Genomic DNA, 10,063 nt, shown 5'->3' with positions numbered 1-10,063 from the left:
AGTTCTTATAAATAAACAAAATAGAGTAATCCATCCAGTAAAAAAAAAAAAAAAGAAGTAATCAAAAAGATATTAATTTTCTATGTCTTTGACAAGTGACAACATTTCCACTGATGACATTTTCCATGTCTTTGACAAGTGACCCACACGATTTAAATTTTCTCGTGAAACACGAGACCTTAATTTTCAATCTTATTGGCCAAAGACTTTTATAGGATTAAAATCTTTTAAGATCATGAGAAGGTAAAGAAAATTAAAGCACACAACCCATAAAATACGCTAACACTAGGGACTAATCAAAAAGAGATTAATTTTCTATGTCTTTGACAAGTGACAACATTTCCTAACATTTTCCATGTCTTTGACCAGTGACCCACAAGACCTTAATTTTTTCATGAAACATGAGACCTTAATTTTCCATCTTATTGGCCAAAGACTTTTACAGGATTAAAGTCTTTTAAGATAATGAGAAGGTAAAGAAAATTAAAGAGAGATGCTACATCTACAACATTTTTATAACAAATCGTAGGTGGTTAGTTGTTATTGGTTCAAATTTCAAACTGACGCTAAGATTACTTTTTTGCCCCAACAATAACAACTAGTAATAACTTGCCAATTAAGATTTGTTGTAAAAATGTTGTAGACATATAATTTTTTAAAATTAAAACGCACAACCCATAAAATATGCTAACACTAGGGACTAATCAAAAAGAGATTAATTTTCTATGCCTTTGACAAGTGACAACATTTCCACTGATAACATTTTCCATGTCTTTGACAAGTGACCCACAAGACCTTAATTTTCTCATGAAACACGAGACCTTAATTTTCCATCTTATTGGCCAAAGACTTTTACAAGATTAAAGTCTTTTAAGATAATAAGAAGGTAAAGAAAATTAGAGTGCACAACCCATAAAATACGCTAACACTAGGGACTAGAATTCTGACTTGTTTATACTACTATTTAAGGAACTTCCTCTGTTTGGACCGATTTTTTTTCCCCAAAAAATACCTTTGCAACCTAAATTTAAGTATATATAAAGCTTGAAGATAACATAGTAAAAATATATCTTTAACTCTCACCTATAACCTTGCCTATAAATTCAACCTTACATATATTAAGTTTGCATGGGTTAAAGGTACATATTAATTTTAGTAATGCATCAAAAAAGTGCATTGATTCAAGTAATACTCATTACACCCTTGGGTATTTTTGTGATTAGAAAATGTAGTAATCCCAAATTATAATTGATGCAAATTATTAAATTTTACCCAAAAAATAGAAAAGTCTCTGAGCATTCGCGAGAGAGGCTAGTGGCTGATAATCGTGGTTATGGTCTCCTGCTGGGTTGAATCGGTTAGAAATTAATTTATTACAAAAAACACACACTCTCTCTCTATCTCTCTCTCTCTCTCTCTCTCTCTCTCTCTCTCTCTCTCTCTCTCTCTCTCTCTCTCTCTCTCTCTCTCGCACACACACACAGATATATATATATATATATATATATATGTATAATGAATCGATGAACTAAAACTTGAACCTGTGGGTTCCAGTTAGTTTGAAACTCTCTAATAATAATAATAATTAAAAAAAAAAAAAAAAACTAAAACTTGAATCCAAAAACTTCATCTAAAGCTGGTATAGGGTAAGTGAGATAAGTATAACAGAAATGATAATTCCCATTTTATTTTTTATATTAATAACTAACTTACTTATTTTTTTATCCAAAAAAAAAAAAAAAAACTAACTTAAATGTAAATATGATTTAATCTACAATTTTGTCCTTCATCCCTCTTATTTGTTATATAAATAAATTGAATTACATTTGTGTTTATTTAAACATTATTATTTACTTTGAGTAAAAAGAAAAAAAAAATGGAGATCTGTATAACATGATTGCTATATGATAACATGATTGCCACATGATAAATTGATAACATGATTGTTGGGTCAATACAGGGACACAGATAACATGATTCCTACATCTTCAGTTTGCAACTTTGCAATTTGAAACAAACTATTTTATAGTCCAAATTTCACGCTGGCTAATAGAAGGAAGACTATAACACATAACTTTCCAAGTCTTTACTTCTAGAAAAAAAAAATCAAAAAAAACTTTCCAAGTCTTCAAAATTCCAAAGAAACGTTCTTCACGATTTTATACCCTTGTCCCACATGTTTTCAAGATTGAAGGTATTTGGCAAATCAAAGACTTAAAAAAACAACAATGATATATATATATATATATGTGTGTGTGTGTGTGTGTGTGTGTGTATTTCCTCTCATACTAAATTTAAGAGATAAAGCCAATAATTAAACTTTTCTTAGTTGTTACATTGACAATCTTGGCCTTGTTTGATCCATTTTGTGTGTTCTATTCTATGCAATTTTTTCCCATTAAAATAAACAAATGGGTGGGATAGATTTTGCTTGTCCCACCATATCTTATATAAAATGTACATATTCATTTAAATTATTTATTGTATAATATCCTATCTATTGATTATCTTGCATATTTGTTTTATTATCCCTAAATACTCTCTCTCTCTCTCTCTCTCTCTCTCTCTCTCTCTCTCTCTCTCTCTCTCATAGTTTTATTTAATTTTATGTATTCTAGTAGAATTCTTCTGCCATAAATTAAAATTTTATGTAAAAGAAATAAAACATTTTACTATTACTATCAAAACCGTTTTAATAATTAGTTAGTCAAGAGTAAATTAACTATCTAAATAATTAGTTAGTCACATGACAAAAACTCTTTAATTTTATGTGCAATATATCTTGAGTCACTCGGCATGAGCACAACATGTAATATGTAGTTTACTACATTAAAACACAAAACTATAATAGATGATCAAACAATAAGTATGATATTTTATTTTATTTATCTTTTAATTTTTCATAGATGAACTTTAGTTGTAATTGAGTATTAAATTTATTAAAGCTTAGGTAATAGAGTTTTACGTGGAATAAACATTTTAACAATTAATAAGCAACGTAATATTTTGGTAATAGAGTTTCATTTCAAATAAATTATTTAAAACACAAAACTATAATAGATTATCAAAAAAATATGTATTAAATTTTATTTTATAATTTTCAATAAATGAACTTTAGGTGTAATAGAATATTAAATTTATTAAAGCTTAGGTAATAGAGTTTTACATGGAATAAACACCTTAAAAATTAATAACTTAATACTTTGTTAATAATTAATATATCTACTTAGCATAAGCAAAAGATAGTCATGTGGGTAAACTGAATTGAATTTTGGTTGTCTTAAAAAAATAGAGTAACCCATCTAGTCAAAAAAAAAAATAATAATAATAATAATAATAATGTAACGTGTAGGGACACGGTGCTCAAGCGGCCCAACAATGACGTTGGGCTCGCGCGTGATGGATCCCTCACAATAAATTTTGTAGAGAGTGGGCTTGAAAGGCTGGAGTTGGGTCACGGGGCGTTAGTACAGACCGGACATTAGATAAACCTAGACTAGAAAAGGCTTTGGTCCGGTTATTAAGCCCATTAACTTTATGAATTGAGGGATTGGGCTCCTCAGATCGTGTCCGAGGAGCACTAGTGTATTCTCCGGTTACCCGTCGATGGGTTCTCCCTGGTGGAGCGCATATACTCTCCGGGCATTCTCCTTCTTAGAGTATTTTCCAGGAAGTGAGATGGAGGATCCCCCCCTACCTTGTCACTTTGCGTTTTCTTTTATACTAGCCTACGTTCATTATCCCCCGTCCACGTGTAGGGTCGACTTTCCCAGGACAGAGATTTGTCCCATCAGTCTAATCCCGAAATTGTGGGAGATGGTCAATAAAGCCTAAGAATCCGGCTCTGTTAGGTGCGGTGTCATGTCAATGAAGGGTATTAAGGACTATTTCCCTGAGATATTTTCTGATCTTTTAAGTTTGCTTGTATTCCACTTTCGTCAATGGGATTCTGGGTCTTCCGAGGACTGAGCGGTCCTCGGACGTATCTTCGGGCCACTTCGGGCTCACTATCTTTGGGCTTGGGCCCTGGCCCCCTTCAGTTTGGGGTCTGTGAACTCCCCATAAGTGAGCGGGCCGAACCCACAAACTATTGGACCCCACATTAGCCCCTCAAAACCCTGCTGTCCAACGTCTTGGTTGGAAAGGTGGGTTTTGGCAATATCAAGCCTTTATTGCGATTCATTCAATTCAGTCCTTGATCAACGTTTGCGACTCTTCACTTCCCCGAGGAGTGCGCCGGTCTACAAGGCGTTCCCTCAATTTGCGCACGTTGCCATTATGCCGTTTGGTTATCTGAAGCGTGCCTTTAATATTTTCCCATTTACGAGACCTCCCAGATCCAACGGTTACTGATGGCATGGGAGAACGAAACGGCGCGTTCTTCTTTACAGATTTCCCTGGGGATCTGATCGTGGTATATATCCTTTTCTTCGTTCTCTATATAAAGAGAGAAGACAAGGCGATTTTCTCATATCTGAATCCCTCAGGCCCTTCTCAAAATTCACTTCTTCCATCTGGTTATTCCCTATCCCCTAATACATCCGCCATAGTGGTCAGCCATGAATAAACCCTTTATCTCCCAGAAACGCCATGTCCTAATAAAACTTGAGATGGCTCGGTCGGGGCAAGGGTGGCGGAGACTCAAGATTTGCCTCCCCCCTTTTTTAGCCAAAATCCGAAGCAGGGACTCGTCATATCTCACCTCCGGTGTGACTGAGTCGAAAACCTCCCTTGTCATCTCCATCCGCTCTCTCATGAGCATACCTAATATGGCTCCAGTGTGCTAAGAGTTAGGATTGAGGCAGGGACTAAACGCCTTTGCTTCTTCCTCTCTTTGTTCACTGGCGCCATTCTTTGATTCCCCTTCTCCCTCTTTTGCTCCTTTTACTTTCTTTTCATTGCTTCCCTCTTCTTCTCCTCCTTCCTGCTCATGTCTTCCATCTTCTTTTTCCTTTGCACTCCTCAGCGACAAGAGCTTGCTGAAGTGCTTCCATGTGTTCCAATTCTTCTTCCTTCTCCTTCATCTTTTCTATATAAGGTTCTTCTCCTGATATAAGCCGTACTGAGGCAGAGATTTCAGAGAGACTTTGAAGGCGAGTTTAAAGGACACCTGACGGTTTACTTATCTGTATTACGGATGTTATTACTGCTTCGGCAGTTCATTTTTTGTATAGGCTTGTTTAAGCCCTTCTTTGTACGTTGTAATAATTTTTATATTAATAAAAGTTACTGTTATTCCATTTCGCATGTTCTGTTTATTTGCTTTAATAAATTTGCAAGCACTGCTCGGCGCAATGGTATAGCATTTGAATCAATGATAACTAAGGCTACAATACTCGCTAATAAAAAGACGCCATAACAACTTTAACAAAATTGTTATTCAACGCAACAATCCGACCAGTGAGGATCGAGACTTACCTTAAAATTAGTCGAGATGGGGACTAAGTGTTCCATAAGGTGTAAGAAGTAGTTATCCGAGGACATGTCACCTCTCAATGAACAATTTCCTCAGGCTAACGATCATCAGTTCGTTTCGCATCTTCTTAACACACTGGTCTTAACTTTTTCCCGTATTTGAGCCGAGAAACTTCTCCATCCGAGCAGTTGATTTCCCCAAAAGGCTTGAGTCCGAGGACTTCACAAAGCCTGGGTTTCACTTAAAACTTATGTTTTTTCTTTTATGTACTTGGCTTCCCCCTAGACTTGAGTCCGAGGACCATGCAAGCCCTAGGTTCTGTCCAAAACCTCTATGTCTTTGGTTTCCCCATAGGTTTGGTTCCGAGGATCATACAAGTCCCAGGTTCTGTCCAAGACTTTTATGTCTTCGGTTTCCCCTTAGGCTTGAGTCCGAGGATCATACAAGTCCCAGGTTCTGTCCAAGACTTTTATGTCTTCGGTTTCCCCTTAGGCTTGAGTCCGAGGATCATACAAGTCCCAGGTTCTGTCCAAGACTTTTATGTCTTTGGTTTCCCCATAGGCTTGAGTCCGAGGATCATACAAGTCCCAGGTTCTGTCCGAGACTTTTACGTCCTTGGTTTCCCCATAGGCTTGAGTCCGAGGACCGTACAAGTCCTAGGTTCTGCCCAAAACTTTTCGAGTTCAGATTCTTCCTTCCATCAGGCATTTCATAAGGCGCCGAGCAGGGGTCGTCCTTGGCAACGGCTATTTCTCGGCGTGGGCCACAGTATCTGGGCCCTCACGCAAAGCGGGCCTTGGCCGCGAATCCACTTAGCCCATGAATTATGAGATATTTCTGCAACTTCTGGCCACGCGGTACTTTCTGATGTCACAATGACCGAGGTGCGCCTTTACGAGGCTTCTTTAATCTTGGGGTTGCAGTTGACGTTGGAAGTTGAGCCAGAACCCTTTTGTCTGTAGCGTTCCTTGGGACGCCGCGTGAGTTGACTGCCATCATCTTGTCTTTTCAAATAGATGGGAGGGAGAGTAGGTTGCTTTATATACGCACAAATCCTTCAGTTTTCTCCCACATCACAGCTTCCATATCCGGAGCTCTCCTCCCTTAGCATAACATGTTTAAGGCAAGGGTTGAGAAGAAAGAACTTTCTCCGCCGCAGATGCACCGTGCCTTTATGAGACTCAGGATAGTACGGTATGGGCATAGGAAGCATAGGTTCAGGAGAATATTCCATTTCGATCGAGGGGGAAGGGTGTCTCTCCCTCTTTTAGTCAAAATCTGAAGCAGGTTCTGTTCATGCCAGAATTTTGGTATGTCAAAAGAAAGATTTTCCGCCATCAGCGCCTCTGCTTTGCGGCGGGCGTATATTTAGAGAAAGCCCCTCAACCTCCAACTCCCTGCACTTTTCCTTCAACGGTGTCAGGCTCAAGTTGGGTCTCTTTTGCTGTTTGAGTTGTGGGCATGTGAAAGCATTGAGGAAGAACAAAGTCTTGGGACTGTAGCCAACCTATCCTCTGACCTACTTCCTCAGCTTCACTTTATTCTCTTGTATCTTCCTTTCTTTTCGGTTATGTAATGAGCTTTGACGCAAAATGATTCCAGCTTTTCATTGTACGCTGTACTATTTCTTTATTTTAGTGATAATGGAAATTTCTTTACTTGTTTTGGATACTGTTCCTTTGATTACACTACTTTGTGAGCGGGTGTGCCCCATGCGTGTGTCTCTTTCAGAATATTTAGAGCAAAATAGTTTGAAACATAGTCTAGCTAACTCCAATTTATCAATATTACCAGGCATTATATCGATAATTCATAGTAAATCAAACTTAGGGAACTAACCGGGATAACAGTTGAATATTCTGTGATAAGCGCGTGAACATCGTCCAAGGTTGATAATCTCGAAATAATCCATCCGAGCAATCGACGGGGAAGTACGGAACTCCGATGGTGCTTTTGTGTACTTGGTTTCCCCATAGGTGTGAGTCCGAGGACCATACAAGGCCTTGGTTCTGTCCAAAACTTGTGAGATATCTTGTTTGTACTTGGTTTCCCCATAGGCTTGGGTCCGAGGACCATGCAAGGCCTTGGTTCTGTCCAAAACTTGTAAGATTTCTTTTTTGTACTTGGTTTCCCCATAGGCTTTGGTCCGAGGACCATGCAATGCCTTGGTTCTGTCCAAAACTTGTGAGATATCTTGTTTGTACTTGGTTTCCCCATAGGCTTGGGTCCGAGGACCATGCCAGGCCTTGGTTCTGTCCAAAACTTGTAAGATTTCTTTTTTGTACTTGGTTTCCCCATAGGCTTGGGTCCGAGGACCATGCAAGGCCTTGGTTCTGTCCAAAACTTGTGAGATATCTTGTTTGTACTTGGTTTCCCCATAGGCTTGGGTCCGAGGACCATGCAAGGCCTTGGTTCTGTCCAAAACTTGTGAGATTTCTTTTTTGTACTTGGTTTCCCCATAGGCTTGGGTCCGAGGACCATGCAAGGCCTTGGTTCTGTCCAAAACTTGTGAGATATCTTGTTTGTACTTGGTTTCCCCATAGGCTTGGGTCCGAGGACCATGCAAGGCCTTGGTTCTGTCCAAAACTTGTGAGATATCTTGTTTGTACTTGGTTTCCCCATAGGCTTGGGTCCGAGGACCATGCAAGGCCTTGGTTCTGTCCAAAACTTGTGAGATATCTTGTTTGTACTTGGTTTCCCCATAGGCTTGGGTCCGAGGACCATGCAAGGCCTTGGTTCTGTCCAAAACTTGTGAGATATCTTGTTTGTACTTGGTTTCCCCATAGGCTTGGGTCCGAGGACCATGCAAGGCCTTGGTTCTGTCCAAAACTTGTGAGATATCTTGTTTGTACTTGGTTTCCCCATAGGCTTGGGTCCGAGGACCATGCAAGGCCTTGGTTCTGTCCAAAACTTGTAAGATTTCTTTTTTGTACTTGGTTTCCCCATAGGCTTGGGTCCGAGGACCATGCAATGCCTTGGTTCTGTCCAAAATTTGTGAGATATCTTGTTTGTACTTGGTTTCCCCATAGGCTTGGGTCCGAGGACCATGCAAGGCCTTGGTTCTGTCCAAAACTTGTGAGATATCTTGTTAAGTAGTCTTTTCTCTATACTTATTTATTTTTCGAAGGTCAGCCCCTAGGCCAGGGAGGGAGGAGTTGGCTCGAGGCCGGAAGCCCCTAGAGCTGCCCGCTCCGTTAGCAGTGCAAGGCGTAGCCCCTAGCAGAGGCTTATGGCGGAGCAACAACTGTACGTCGCCGGAGATGGGAAAAACTCGTGAATCTCTGCTTGCTGGAGAGCTGACTCATGCGCCACCCGTGCCAACGCGCAAGCCTTCCCACAGACGGCGCCAATTGTAGGGACACGGTGCTCAAGCGGCCCAACAATGACGTTGGGCTCGCGCGTGATGGATCCCTCACAATAAATTTTGTAGAGAGTGGGCTTGAAAGGCTGGAGTTGGGTCACGGGGCGTTAGTACAGACCGGACATTAGATAAACCTAGATCAGAAAAGGCTTTGGTCCGGTTATTAAGCCCATTAACTTTATGAATTGAGGGATTGGGCTCCTCAGATCGTGTCCGAGGAGCACTAGTGTATTCTCCGGTTACCCGTCGATGGGTTCTCCCTGGTGGAGCGCATATACTCTCTGGGCATTCTCCTTCTTAGAGTATTTTCCAGGAAGTGAGATGGAGGATCCCCCCCTACCTTGTCACTTTGCGTTTTCTTTTATACTAGCCTACGTTCATTATCCCCCGTCCACGTGTAGGGTCGACTTTCCCAGGACAGAGATTTGTCCCATCAGTCTAATCCTGAAATTGTGGGAGATGGTCAATAAAGCCTAAGAATCCGGCTCTGTTAGGTGCGGTGTCATGTCAATGAAGGGTATTAAGGACTATTTCCCTGAGATATTTTCTGATCTTTTAAGTTTGCTTGTATTCCACTTTCGTCAATGGGATTCTGGGTCTTCCGAGGACTGAGCGGTCCTCGGACGTATCTTCGGGCCACTTCGGGTTCACTATCTTTGGGCTTGGGCCCTGGCCCCCTTCAGTTTGGGGTCTGTGAACTCCCCATAAGTGAGCGGGCCGAACCCACAAACTATTGGACCCCACATAACGCATAAGAGACAATTCATGCTAGTTAATATAGTGACCCACAAGACCTTAATTTTCCATGTCATGGGCCAAAGACTTTTTGAAACATTTTACTGGGTTAAAGTCTTTTCTAAAAGATAATGAGAGTTGAGAAGGTAAAGAAAATTAAAGCGCCCAACCCATAAAATATGCTAGCACTAGGGATTAGAATTGTGTCGTGGCTGATAATCGTGGTTTTGGACCTTATGGTCTCCTACTGGGTTCTTGTAGGCCAAAAACCTACCAACCCCTAGCCACAAAATTCACTCCATATTTTTCATCACCCTTTCACATACACAAACTGCTTAAGTTTGTATATATAGGAATCATTCATAGACACCAACCTAAGTAGTTTCAGGATTTATTACATCCATCAACACTATTATTAATGCGAAGATTAGTGATACTTTCCTCTCTTCTAAGAAAATATAGGGCCTGATAACTTTTTGGAGTTTTAATTTGAACAAATTATAATTCATGTTTTTTTTTTTTTTTTTTAATTTTATAAATAATGAAACAAT

Source organism: Quercus robur, chromosome 4 (genome assembly GCF_932294415.1).
Source record: "Quercus robur chromosome 4, dhQueRobu3.1, whole genome shotgun sequence".
NCBI lineage: Eukaryota > Viridiplantae > Streptophyta > Magnoliopsida > Fagales > Fagaceae > Quercus > Quercus robur.
Note: the sequence above shows the minus strand (reverse complement) of the source record.